This window comes from Carlito syrichta, unplaced genomic scaffold (assembly GCF_000164805.1).
Source record: "Carlito syrichta isolate Samal-C Ts95f unplaced genomic scaffold, Tarsius_syrichta-2.0.1 Scaffold307683, whole genome shotgun sequence".
Classification (NCBI taxonomy): Eukaryota; Metazoa; Chordata; class Mammalia; order Primates; family Tarsiidae; genus Carlito; species Carlito syrichta.
In genome coordinates, this window is record NW_007251779.1 from 93,090 (window position 1) to 107,589 (window position 14,500).

Genomic DNA, 14,500 nt, shown 5'->3' on the forward strand with positions numbered 1-14,500 from the left:
TCTTGTACTTACTGTTCCATCTTCTGGAAACACTATTCCCAAAAATAATCACGAAGCTATCCCCTTGCTTAACTCAGGTCTCAGTTCAAACCCCTCTTCAGAGAGGCCTTTCCTCAACATCTAGATAAGCACACACACACACACCCTTATCAAACTGCATTTTCTATCATCACTGCCTGAAATTATTGTATTTTGTATTTTTTGTTATTTGTATATTTTCTATCTACCTAAACAGAATGAAAGCACCATGTGGGCTAGGGCTTAATTTGCAAATAGCAGGCACTCAGCAATACTTATGGCATGTCTTAAAAAAACAATGGATATACTCTAAGCAGACTTGAAGGTAGTCAACCCCATTTGTTATCAAGGCAACCCTTTACTTCCCTCAAATTAGAAAAATAGTGCTCACTGGCTGGACTTGGTGGCTCAGCCTATAATCCCAGCACACGGGTTCAAGACCAGCCTGGGGCAAATGGGTGAACCCTCATCTCTACAATAAATAAAAAAAATTAGCGGGCATGGTTGCACACACCTGTAGTTCCGGCTACTTGGAAGGCTGAAATGGAAGGATCACTGGAGCCCAGCAGGTCGACACTGGAGTGGCCATGAACATGCCACTGCACTCCAGCCAGAGTGACAGAGTGAGACAAGGAAGGAAGGAAGGAAGGAAGGAAGGAAGGAAGGAAGGAAGGAAGGAAGGAAGAACTCAAATACAACTCCCAAAGTCTTAAGTAGAACTCACGGAGTGTCATCTTTAGTTTTCTCAATGATCTAGGATTATTAGCACAAAAGTCAAGGAACTTCATATGGTACCAGTGGGCATGGGCAGAGATACAAGCAGCTCTGCTTTGTGTGGGAATATTCCAGAATGCCTTTCCAGATCTACTTTCTCAGAAACACAGAGGCCAGAAGGAGATTGTCTCTCAGAACAGGACAAGTGATTCAGGCTGGTCACTCCCAGCACCCCATCTCCCTGACTGGGTGATGATACAGGAGTGGGCACACAAGATCACAGGGTTCTCAGGCACTGGGCTGAGCCCTAGGGGAGGGGCCACATTCTTCTCAAGGGTCACTAGTGCCAGGACACATCAAGCTGGACATGCTCGGGATCATCACTCTTGTGCCTGGCAGAGCTAGCTTAAGAATGAAGTGGAAGCACAGAAAACAAAAGCAAACACAGAACCAAGAGTGAGAATATCTTCTACCAAGGAGCAGGTAGAGAGAGAGAATGGACAGGGGTCATGAGCAATTGCCCTGCCCCCTGCCTCTGGACTGCCACACCTAACACCACATGTTCCCTCAGACTGTTGAGCTACAGTCATCAAATCCCCTCTTTTGATTAAGCTAATCTGAGCCAGGTTTCTGCCACTTGCAACCAAGAGTCCTGATTAGTACAAATGTGCTCAACAGATGCTCCCCTCTAGGAGGAGCAGAACAATTAAGCAAAGAAAGAAAGGAAAAAAACCTATTCTGGTTAAACACATACCTGCAGGTGACTATCCAGGGCAGGGGTGAAGAGGGAGTGAGGAGTGAAAGCATCATGGCTACAGGGCTTTCTGGGGGTGATGAAAATGCTTTGGAGTTAGAGAGAGGCAGCAGCTGTACAACACTGTGAACAAACTCAGTGTCAGTGAGCTGTTCACTTTAGAATGGTTAATTTTACATTTCACCTCAATAAAGAAAAAATTGAAACATACAAACAATACCCTAAGTATTTCTTGATAGAATGGGCCTTGAATATATCTATTATAATTTCCTAGGAGAGTAAACTGGGTCACATGATATACACATTTTAAAGAGAGTTGATAAATATTAACAAATTATTTTCCAGAAAGATGGTGTCAAATTACTAGCCTATCCCAAGAGTGTATTAGAAAGTTCACATAGTATGTATTATTAGAAAAAATAAAAACAACAACTTTGCTAATATAATGGGTAAACACACTTTAATCTTTACATTTATATATCTTAGAATATTTTGTGGTTTATGCATACATATGATTTGAACATTTATTTATAATTTTTCTTGTATATATGTAGGTTTTCATGTGTTGAGGATAAAACTGTTTCCTCTCTTATAAATTTTAAATATTTTTCCAGTTTGTTATTTACCTCTTTACCTCAGTTAAAGGTGATATGTCTGTTTCTACTTTACTTATCTTAGAAGCAGGAAAAGAGAGATGGAACCATTCTTTCTGAAACAGATTTCTACAATATGACACCCTGATACCTGCTGAAGAGGACAGGATATCCTTCACATCCACTTGGACAGAGTTCAGCATGAGCTCTAACACATGATGTTTCCCCAGGCCCAACATGCCCTCGTCCTCTCCAATACTAGAGTCCATGGGATAGAAGGGTCTGTACTGTGCACACCAGAAATATGCCAGGTGGAAATAGAGCACACTATGCTGGGCACACTCTACTGGGGGAGCATTTAAATGTTTTCAATACTGTCTCTCCAGCGTGGGTCTTGTGAGAGAATATCCAGAGTGTGTGCCCATGCCTCACCCATTCCTGTCCTTAGCCCTCCAGTATTGCTGTCCCACTCCCCAACCCCGGTCGAGGGTCACTGACACTCTCTTCTCCCTTTGACCCACAGAAACAGTCCTTCCTCACATCCATCCCTGCTGGAATCCAAGGGGCTGGCCTGATAATAAATGCATGTACACAGGGGAAAAAGTGAGAGGGCTCTCCAGGAGGGACTGCCACCCATAATTCATGGTCTTGAAGCATTCCTTTAATGTTGGGAACTTCTGACTGGTGAAAACATATTTTGGGGAATTTTTCAGAACATCTTCCTGTGTAAGCAGCTACTCCTTCACAGACTATGGAGCTACTTAGGAAGGATGTTTTTGATTGTTGTAGACTTTTTCTCTAAATAATTACTTAGTACAGACTTAGATTGAAGCTCTGATACCCCTAAAGTCACACCCAATGACTGACACATAGTTGGTGTTGTATATACAAGGGAGGACCCCCCAAAAAGAAATTATCTTTTGGAGGAAGGCCCCTTGTAGTATACTTGAAATTTGTTCCTCTGAATTAAATGGTCAACCAAAGTTTTATCTGCAAGTTTTGAGAAGGTTGAGTCATGATTTGTAGAAGAAACATCTTGAGTTGTGGCAAACAGATGACTGGTTCTTCCACCATGACAATGCACCTGCCCAAATCATGCTAAGTGTTCAGCAGTTTTTGAACAAAGACAGCATGACTCCTGTGCCCCATCCTCCCTATTCAACCAATCTCATCCCAAACAACTTTTTTTTGTTCCTACAGGTGAAAAAAAAATGCTCAAAGGGAAATGTCTTGCCAGTGTGGAAGAGGTGAAACAAAAATAGCAGAAGCACTAAAAGGCAGCAAAACTGATGAGTTCAAAAACTGTTTTGAGCATTGAAAAACATATCTCAGTAGGTGTATTTTATCAACTGGAGAGTACTTTGAAGGTGACTGAAGTTTAAACATGTAAGAATAAATACATAATTTAAAAAAAAATAATTTCCATTTGTGGGGGCTCCCCCCTTGTATATCTGTGAAATAAATAAGGGAATCCTTGAGCCAGTTGCCTGGGTTCAAATCCTGACTCTGCCACTTACCAGTTGTGTAACTTTGGACAGGGTTCTTAACTTCTCTGTGCCTAATCTGTAAAATGGGACTAATGCTCTTCCCTATCTCATTTGGGAGTATTAAATGAGTTGATACATGTAAGAGTATCTATGGCAGTGCTCAGCACACAGGAAGTGCTGAACAGATGTTAATTATTATTCCAAACGAGAAAGTATGTTGCCAAGAGGAGTCCAGATGAACAAGAAGCTGTGCACATTTTCCATGTACTTATGTAGTGGGGAAGGCCAAGCAGACCCAAAGAAGCATAACACAAGGCCAAGGGCCACACACACCAAATGAAAGGTACAAAGTGCTGTGAAATTCTGAAAAAAAGATAATTCAGGGCAAGAGGACAAAGACAGTTTACGTGGAAGGTGGAATGTATGTGCACTGTCTCCTGGACAAATTTTAGACAGCAGGACAGACAACACCTTCTGGGAAGAGGGACAGTGTGTTGTTTTGGGTTCTCTGACAATGATTTGACATGCTGGAGACTGATTGGAGAAACCCCTGCCAAGGATAAAGGGGATGGGGCTGGTGGGGGCGGGAAAAGGAGGCAGGCCCTGATGCAGGTCTGATCCCTACGAGGCAGAGGAGACTGAGGAGAAAAAGTCTCAGACATCAACACAGCTCTGACAAGGTCCTGGCCAGGCCACAGGGAAGTCCTCCAGCCAAAGCACCCTGCAAAGACCCAAGGAGAAGTACTCCAGCCAAAGTGCTCTGCAGAAGCCACAGGGAAGCCCTCTAGACAAAGTGCCCTGCAGAGGCCACAGGAAAGTCCTCCAGCCAAAACACTCTGGGGAGGCACGTGACTCTCACAGAAGAAGCAATATCAGTACTCCTGCTGTGCTCAGGATCAGGCTGGGAACTGTCCAGGGAAGCTCAGCTTTGGCTCATAATTGGTGGACCCAGAGGGCAGAAACTGGGGACGACAGTCAATCACACTCCCTGCAGCAGGAGGCAAAGCAGTACACTTTTAGGGCTCTCACAGTCAGGCACAAGTGATGTCACTAGTACCGTACGTGTCCTTGAAAGCTTGACTGAGGTCTAATGAATATGTGCCATGACTTAAACTCAAACACAAGACAATATCAATAGCTTAATTTTATCAACAGGGTTTTAAAAGTGAAACCAAAATTGTAATAGCAAAATCAAAGAACACATTTACTGTCAAAGATTACAACTACTTTTAAAATAGTGTTCAATATCTTCCAGATGTGGTTTTAGTTTCTAAAGCAATATAAAAGACATAAAAGGGTTATGAAACATCTTTTCTAAAAACCAAAGCTATCATCCTGAATTGAAGATTTAGAACTAACTTGGAAACAAAGCTCTACTAAGAATCTGTAAAGCAAACCCTTTAAAACATGCAATTTCCATAAATTCTTCGATTAACATCATCAAATTCTTAATTGCTGGGTTTTGCCGATGGGTTCTGGACCCTCTCACTGAAAAAACTATTTGAACTGACACATTCAGAAGGCTGTAATCACGTAAAAGTAGCCTGTATTGCAGACCACCTAAGATGCACTCACAAATAGATATTTAATAAGTGACTTTTGCGATTAACAGCAACTGACTGCTTAAGGTAGCAGTGTAACTAAATGAGAATATGAGAAGACATTTTGCAAAAGTGTAACATGCTACATGGACATGAGCTATCAACACAGTAGTGAGTTACATCCTACATGGGTTAAGTCACAAGAAAGGCACAGTGTAAACAACCAAACCGATCTCTTAGTTCTGGAGTCATACCTAGCAGGAGCATGCTCCCACAGTGACAGGGAGGAAGGAGAGAAGGCTACTGGGGGAGCATGGTGGACTTCTGGGTCCTGCCTTGCACCCACTCTGGGGCACATGGTCACTGAGCGGGAGAGCGGGCAACAATGACACTACTTACAGATTTTTCCCCTTTTGGCCAAGAATTTAGCGTATAAGTCAAATGCATTTATGAGATTACTACCCTGCCCCCCAAGGCCTTTCAGATTTAGTATTTATTCTTTTTTAAAGGGCTACATGGTACAGGAAAGGGATCATGACATGCTCAGGTTCCTGTCATCACACTAGCAAGAAGGCTGGCCCAGCAGATGACTGCATATCCTGCCTTCATGGAAGACAGAGCCGTGGCATGAGAGCTGTCTCCATGCCCCATGTTCTGGCACCCTCCACTCTTGCTTCCTTCAAGTGGCCTGTGGAAGAGGTGTCCCTCTTATTAAGTCTGACCTCCCACCCACTGTCCCAGTCCCCCTGCACATCTCTCTCTCTCTCTCTGCTTCTTCCATTTTGCTCTTTTTGTTAGCTCCTTCTCCTATACATAAACTCAAATTTAAAAGTTCTTTTAAAACATAAAAATCAAGTACACACACACACACACAGAGCTATCCTTACTCTGTCAATCACAAGACCCAGAAATATAACTCCAGTTAGCTAAAGCCAAGGCAGGATGCTACCAGCTCCAGTGACAAAGCACTCAGGGGTGGTGCTGGCACTGACACACTGAACTATTGGTCACACAGGGTCCATGGGTCCCCTCACACTCCACCCCTCTGATGTCCTTCCCTCTGAGTATGGGATGCAAGCTGAGGCATGTGCTGTCCACACAGTGGGAAGGACAGACACTAGCTACATGTGCTGTCACACAGTGGGAAGGACAGACACAGCTACATCCTCGGGGCTTACGATCCTAAAGGATAGAGCTCCCTCTCCCCAACACCCATGCTTCAAATCTCTGGGGACACTGGGATTCCCAGACACTTGACCAAGGGAAGACACAGGCTGTAGCTCCTCCTCTAGTTAAAACTCTCCACTGGATTCCCCGCTGGCTTCCTGCACTGCCAGATAAAAGCCACCACACACTTGACCGGGACCTGTGCATGTGCTCCTTTCTCTGCAGTGTCCTCATCCCTACCTCATCCATCTGGTGAACTCCCTTGTCACACCGCAATCCTGGACTCCAGGAAGCACTGGCAGACATGTCCTGGAGGCCTTGCTGGGGCCCCTCCTCTGACACCATGCCCACCTCTACAGTTCTGTCCCACTCCACTGTGCTACTCGAAACCCCTGGTGGTCAGTGTCATTGTTCACTGTAAGTCCTGCCCTTGTGCCTCATTAATCTCTGAATACACACTCACACACTCTTGGGGGGAAAAAAGTTTGGGAACTGAAAAATCAAAGACACGATAGTTGTTTACTTACATTAGTTATTCTTAATTTTACAGGACAGTAATTTGTATTCCTTTCTTTAAAATAATTTTAAAATTCAAATTGAATCAATCTGCTTTTTGAAAGTCAACTTTTTTCTAAACAGTCCTCTACAGTTTTATCTGTGATATTCAGTTTGGTGACCAAAGGACAGTTCTCTTAACACCTAGTAAAAGTATTTACACCCATCCACAAATAAAGTACTTACGGACAAAATAAAAATTTAAATTATAAAAGCTCACATCCAGCTGGGCACAGTGGCTTGTGTCTGTAATCCCAGGACTTTAGACCAAGGCAGCTGGATTTCTTGAGGCTGGGAGTTCAAGACCAGCCTAGGCTCTACAAAAAAATTTAAAAATCAGCCAGGTGTGGTCATTTGCACCTGTAGTCCAGCTAATCAGGAGGCTGAAGCAGAAGGATAACCTGAGTCCAGGAAGTAGAGGCTGCAGAGAGTCATGATTGTACTACTGCACCCCAGCCTGTGTAACAGAGTGAGACCCTGACTCAAAAAAAAAAAAAAAAAGAAAAAGAAAAGAAGTTCACATCAAAATATTCTGGTCCTACCAATTATCTCTCTTCTCAGAATAAAAGGTAGAAGCCAACATTCCTCAGTTATCTCAAACAAAACATGTGAGCTCAGACATGTATCCTATATTTACCTTTCTCCCCTCAGAAGTCTAGACAGTCTCTAGCCCTAGATGCAGGGATGGTGTATCTGTGTTACTCATATGTGTCCAAAGCACCTTTTACATTCCAGAGGTTAAGAATATAATTGATAAAAGGAAGTTTTATGGCCAAGATACTTTGCTTCAAACAAGGTCAACCAAGAGAGAGACCACACCAAGACTGCTGGAGCCTAAAGGACACCTCCCAGCTTGGTCCTGGTTGTAAAATGTTCATGTGGCATTAAAGTTCATGCAAATATCTTTCCACCTGTGAGGTCTGCCAAGGGCACAGAGAGGCCAAGGAACATAAAACAGCAGGAGCCTTCTTATCTTCTGCCCATGCTCAAATAAAATATGATAACCCCAAGTTTCCCTGGAAGAATACAGAAAAACAGGCCAGGAGGAGAGAAGCAACTCACAGCAACATTCCTGGGAGACATGCAAAGACTGCTGGGATTTTGTTTACCTATGAGCATTCATTTTGGTGGGTAAATATACTTTTTGATATGTAAATATCCTTTCGAATCAGATAACTAGCAAAAGCACAGCAGTGGGCTCAGAACCTCCAGCTTTGCCGCTCGCCAGCTGGGTGCTGGGAGACACACAGTTACCCTCATGAGCTTTAGCTTCCTCGTCTGTAGGTTGGGACAGGTACACGTGCTCTGTTGCGGGTTGCAGGAAGATTCCATGAGAGCGTGATGATAATAAACATCCACATGGTGGTTTTCTGGCCTCACATTAAGCTCCAGGCCCCATGTCCCACAACCTCCCAGACATTCCCTCAGATCCTGCCTTTTCTCAGACTTAACATGAGACCACCAAACTCAACTTCCAGCTCCTTAGCCAGGACCCCTTTCCAACTTTTCTACTCTGTCCATGACACTCCTATTATGCCAAACATCTGCCACCAGTTATCAAATTGTAAAAAAGGTGTTTATGCTAGTCAGAGAAAATGGTTGGCCCAATGAAGCAACACTTAGGAAAGCACTGTGCATCAAAGCATCAAATGTTCAGTCTCAGCAATTTGACTTATGAAATCTATCCTAAGGAAATAAAACAAAATATAGAAAAAAGTGCTTCTAGCCCAGCATGGTGGCTCACGCCTATCATCTTAGCACTTTGGGGGAATGAAATGGGAGGATTGCTTGAGCCTAGGAATTCATGACCAGCCAAGGCAACAGTGAGACCTCATCTCTACAAAAAATAAAAATAAAAATGAAAATAAGCCACGTGTGGTGGTGTGCATCAGTAGGCCAAGTACTCAAGAGACTGAGATGGAAGGATCACCTGAGCCCAGAAGGTGAAGGCTATGGCGAGCCGTGATCATGCCACTGCACTCAAGCCTAGGCAACAATGGGACCCTGGCTCAAAAAAAAAAAAGCTTCCCAAGATGTTTACAGCAGTATTATTTATATCAGAGAGAAGGAGAGGCAGAGAGGGAGAAAGGGAGGGGAGAGGGAGGGAGGGGGAAAAAGCAATTTAATCATCCAGGAAAGGGTAAGCTAAATTACAATACATGGTCTCAACAAATGTTTGTACTTAAAGAGAGGAACAGAATATGTAAAAATGTTAATAATAAAAATAAGTTTACAAGGCAACATTTAACATTGTAAGTGAACTTGTTCCTACTTAGAGCAATAGATGCACAAAAGGAAATTTGCCAAAATGTTATCTTTTGCTGTCAGTGTAAAAACGTTTGTGAGAGACTGTTTTCTCCTCCCTGGTCCAAGATCAGGTCACTCAGTTTGACATGACTCTGGCCTCTGACCACCCCCCCCCACCCCCGTCTGCCTCAGCTCCAGCTGCTTAGGTAACTGCTCCCCTCCTCCCCAGACCCTCCCCTCCCCCAGCCTGTGCAGGACACACAAGGGTCCTCAATGCCAACACCACACCTTACTACTCCCTCCTAGAGTCAAGTGGGTCCCCTCCTCCTCCGACCTCACTGCCATGTGTACTTTCATTACCAGCTCGTCCATCTTCCCTGGTGGGAAATGCTCCCCAGTCCCCCTTCCCTAACCCCACTCGCAGAGTGAAACCACTTGCCACAGGCAGCCACTGGGTCCTTGAAACACAGCTCATAGGAACAACCTGCGCTGTAAGTGTCCGACATACATCAGGTTTCAAAGACTCAGTATGAAACAGTAATGTAAAAAATGGTGTTAACATTTTCTATTGACAACCTGCTGATAAAATACATATTAGATACATGAGGTTAAATAAAATACACAACTAAAATTAATTCCAACCTTTTCTTTTTACTTCTTAGAATGTGGCTACTAAAAAAATTAAAAGTGCACATGTGGCTCACATCATGGTTCTGTTGGACAGAGCTAGTCTAACTACTCTTTGAGCCTGGCAGGAGTGAAACCTCCTTCAAGATGTCCTTATTTTTGTGCCATTCTTTTTTGTTTTGGGGTTTTTGCTGGAGTGCAGTGACATGCTCACGGCCACCACAGCCTTGACCTGCTGGGCTCAGTTGATCCTTCTACCTCAGCCATCCAAGTAGCTGGAATCACAGGCACATGCCACCACACCCGGCTAATTTTTTTTTTTTATTGTAGGGACAAGGTCTCACCAAGTTACCCAGGCTGGTCTTGAATCTCTGGACTCAGGCAGTCCTCTTGCCTCTGCCTTCCAAAGTGCTGGGATTACAGATGTGAACCACCATGCCCGGTTTACACCATTCTTTTTCTTTTCTTTTCTTTTCTTTTTTTTGAGTTGGAGTCTCTGTCACCCAGACTGGAGTGCAGTGACCGCTCCCAGCCACCGCAGCCTCGACCTGCTGGGCTCCGGCGATCCTTCCGCCTCAGCCTTCCAAGTAGCTGGAACTACAGGTGCGCACTACCACACCCAGCTAATTTTTGATTTATTGTAGAGATGAGGTCTCACCAAGTTGCCCAGGCAGGTCTCGAACCTGCGGGCTCAGGCAAGCCACTCACCTCAGCCTCCCAAAATGCTGGGATTACAGGCTGAGCCACCGAGCCTGGCTTCTTTTTTTTTTTTTTTTGAGTTGGAATCTCACTCCATCACCCAGGCTGGAGTGCAGTGGCATGCTCACTGCCACCCCGCACCAACCTGCTGGGCTCAGGGATCCTTCCACCTCAGCCTTCCAAATAGCCAGAACTACAGGCACGCGCTACCACACCCAGATAATTTTTTGGTTTATTGTGGAAATGAAGTCTTGCCAAGTTGCGAGACTGTTCTCAAACCCGTGGGCTCAGGCAGTCCCCTCATCTCGGCCTCCCAAACTGCTGGTATTACAGACTTGAACAACCGCGCCCAGCCTGTGCCATTCTTAATGATCTTTTTGTCCCTTGAGATCCTAAAATGGAGTCTTCCATATAACCAACTATCTATTTGCATCACACATCACACTCCATACATTTACTAGTATTGGGTTGACACATATGCTTGTAGCATTTTTTGCTTGTCCATGGAAAGCAAATGCTGCTTGATGGTTGATGAGTCACACACAGTTCATCACATTTGCCAATTCTCAGGTTGACTGACGTGGATCACTGTGGATTAGTGTTTAAACAGTCTTCATCAAAGCCAATGATCTTCCTAAACGTAGAGAATCACTCAGGTCAAAGTTGCCCTCTTTGAAAGGACAAAATCACTTTTTCGCCATTCTTTCCCCCTTGGCATTCTTCCCTAACATGGCACAAAGTCTTGAGCCACCTCTGCAGCCTTTACTCCTCTGTTAAACTCAAACAGAAGAATATGTCAAAGTGTTTATTCGCTTTTTTCCACTTGACACTCCATCTTTTTTAACCCACAAATGGCACTAACTTACTTCAGAGCTGCAAAATGCAAGGCGTATTCACAAGCACATTATCCCTCCAAATGACACGGCAAACCATAAACTCCCAACACCACAGTGTTGCCATACCACAAACAAACACGGCGAGCCTACACATCAACCAACTCAATATTTTACATGTATTCTTCTCGCTCTATCAGTGCTCCTTCTGTATCCTAATTTGGGACTCAAATTAGACATGGACTTTTAATAAGACATGGTATCATTACTGGAGCAATATGGTAACATGGTAATATACAGGGGAGGGGCTTGGGGGGTTTTGTTTTGTTTACTCATTTACTTTCTCAATGATGATTTCAACAGTGCAGGGAGAACTGGAAGTCAGAGGACCTAACAGCTCTTTGTTCTTCCTCTAACATAATACAGGTAAACCATTAGCACACGTCAAGCCTGCCCATGCTTTAGTTTTCCCTCTGTAAAATAAAGTTAATCATATCAGACCATTTACAACATATAACCAGGTCAAAATATCAAAATGAGTTCAAATTGGAGTTATTACCATGATACTAAGGAATACTCTACTTTCCACAGCTAATTGTATGTTATCTTTTCGGAAAAAGAGCAAATCCATCACTATTATCAAAAATAAGAAAGAATGAGGGGAGGAGGAACTGCCCACCAAAACAGTTGTCCTATCCTCTTCGTAGTGGCAGAGAACTAATGGAAACTGTTAAATGCCTACTCCAACCTGAAGTCACTTATACATTACACTCACAATAATCTTTACAAGGCAGACATTATCATGCCCATTTTATAAAGAAATCTAGGTTCAAAGACAGACTAAGTCATTAGCCCAAGTCATGCAGCTGCAAGTGGCAGAAACAGACTACAAACCCAGGTCAGTGGTATAATCTGTTGTTGTTGTTTTTTCAAATTTTTATTATCACTTGAAGATACCATGCATGAAAAGCAAAAGTGTTATATAAACATACACATAATAAAATAGTAATTACTATTCATTTCCTTCACATAATTTCCCTGATCTTGACTTAATTCCTATTTTTAAATTCAAGAAGCCTTTGTTTTCTAAGCAGACTTTTTGTTTTAAGTAGCAACCAAATAGGGTATGTGATGTGGTAGGAAACAGTGCGTTAATGTGTTATTTTTCTTTAAAGTCTTTAAACCACAGTTGTAAGCAAAAGCTTACATTAAACATTATGACTACAATTTCTCAGACACATTTTACAAAAATCTAGTCCCTACAGATAAAGATCACAGTAATAAAGGAAACTGGGCCATTCCACAAATAAGTGCATTAACAAAGAACATACACCTAAGAAAATATCAAAGAACTTCTCCATGTGACAAAACTGAGGTCATAGTGAATTCAACGCAATGATAAAAGAAAGTCCCTTAAAATAAAACACACACCTAGAGTGAAACTACGATTACACAGACTTGAAAAGTACACAGATCTACTTTCTCAGAATGGGAACAATGTACTGTGTAGCTCTAAGAAACCAAACTGAGCTAGGTTTAATTGATACAATGTAGTCAATTTATAGTATAGCCAACTTAATCTTTATATAATGTACCCAATTTTATACAATGTAGCCAACTTAATCTTGTAGATTAGGACAGAACAAAAAGTTTAAACGCTCAAGCACCGAAAAAGTCTCAAAGTATCAAATGCTTAAAAATAACTGCTCAACTCTCCTTTATCAAAAAAAGTCCTTGCAGTAGGTGTTAATCAGTCACTACTAGGAACACCGCACAATGCAACTTGTGTGTGCGAGGTATTTTACTACAGGAAGTAGAAACTTCAGTTTATCAAGAACACTGCATTTCACTTTCAAAAGTCTTGAAAACTAATCCCTCCAACAGTAACCAATTTACATTTCACTTAAAACTGAACAAAGTGTAACCTCAAGGAATATGAGATTGTTAGTATCTTCGCTTGCAAAATCGGGTGTTGTTTTGGGTTTGTTTGCTTATTCCCCCTTAGAGGTAGTTCACAGAATATAAACAGGAAGAATTTGCAACTTTTAATCTCATGAACAAGATCTTTATTTAAAATTCTCTCGTTAAAATTCTTTTATACCACATTTTCTCAAGTGTGAAACAGACACATTAAGATTAGACAATTTTTGTTCATTTTAAGACTAAAAGACATCTCGAAGAAGTATAGGGTCTCCTTTCCTAGGGCTCACATACACAAAGACAAGTCTGCACACAGCAAAGGTGTTTTCATCCTTAACAAAATTTAAGACTAAGGAGGTCAAAAGAAAGAAAAGAAAACATAACCTAGGCAAACCAGCTACAGAGCACACACAGCGGGTGACAGGAAGCCTTGGGGACACTTCACACTCACAGGGGTGTGCTTCATCACAAATCAACTCAGGCCCATTTGTGCTCCTTGGAACCTTCACTCTACCAGCCATAAACTCAAAGGTGGCAAAGAACATCACTGTCACTTTCACCCTGGTAATGAAGGAGAAGCAGCCTCCTGAACCCTAGAAAGCCACCCCTCCCAGCACCAACAAGAACGACAAAAAACTGAAGCAGCCAGACCCAAAATAAAAAATAAATTTTGAAAGGGGGCATGGGAATAGAGAGGACAATTAACATCATGTTGGGACCACTTGGAATCTTCAGACTCTAAAGTAAAAACAAAATTTAAAAGGGGAGGAGGCGGGAGAGGTAGGTGAGAGTTCAGTGAAGTCCCTGCTGGGACCACTTGGGGTTTCAGCCTACTTGGGTCTCAGACTCGAAAATAAAATTGTAAAAGTGGAAGGGGGAGGTGACAGCTCCACGTGAGCGTGTGAGGACGACTGGGGGACCATTCTACTGGCGGGGGGGGGGGGGGGGATGGGGGGGGGGGGGGGGGGGGGCCGGCGGGGGGGGGGGAAAGTCACCGCCGTCCCCGGCCTCAGGTTACCCGGGAGGACAGGAGCCCAGCGAGAGTGGGATGAGTGTACTCTGGAGGGCGAGCGCAGCGGAGCCGGGGCCAGGCGGCTGCTCTCAGGGGAACAATGCCGGGACCGAGCCCAGACCGAGAGGACAGGGGCTGACGCCCACCCCTCCCCCTCGGCATCCCAGCCCCGACCCCGGACGGACGCCCCCGCCCGGCAGGTGCCTCGCCCCGGCGCCCCGAGCCCGGCCCGGGGCGCGCCTCACCCAGCAGCGCCCGCAGGTGCTTCAGGCGGATCAGCACGTCTTTCTTGGGGTCCAGCACCTTCTGGGTGGACTTCTTCACGTCCCCGTG

The 14,500-nt window shown here is 43.8% G+C and overlaps 1 protein-coding gene across 1 annotated transcript in view; it reads right to left on the reverse strand.

Moving 5' to 3' along the window:
* RALGAPA2 (Ral GTPase activating protein catalytic alpha subunit 2) overlaps positions 1-14,494 on the reverse strand; it is a gene marked incomplete at its 3' end in the record, with an annotated part of 101,876 nt that extends 87,382 nt beyond the window's left edge. Inside the window, exon 1 of the mRNA XM_021715793.1 lies at positions 14,413-14,494. The remainder of the gene's footprint in view (positions 1-14,412) is intronic.
* Between the last annotated feature and the right edge of the window lie 6 nt (positions 14,495-14,500).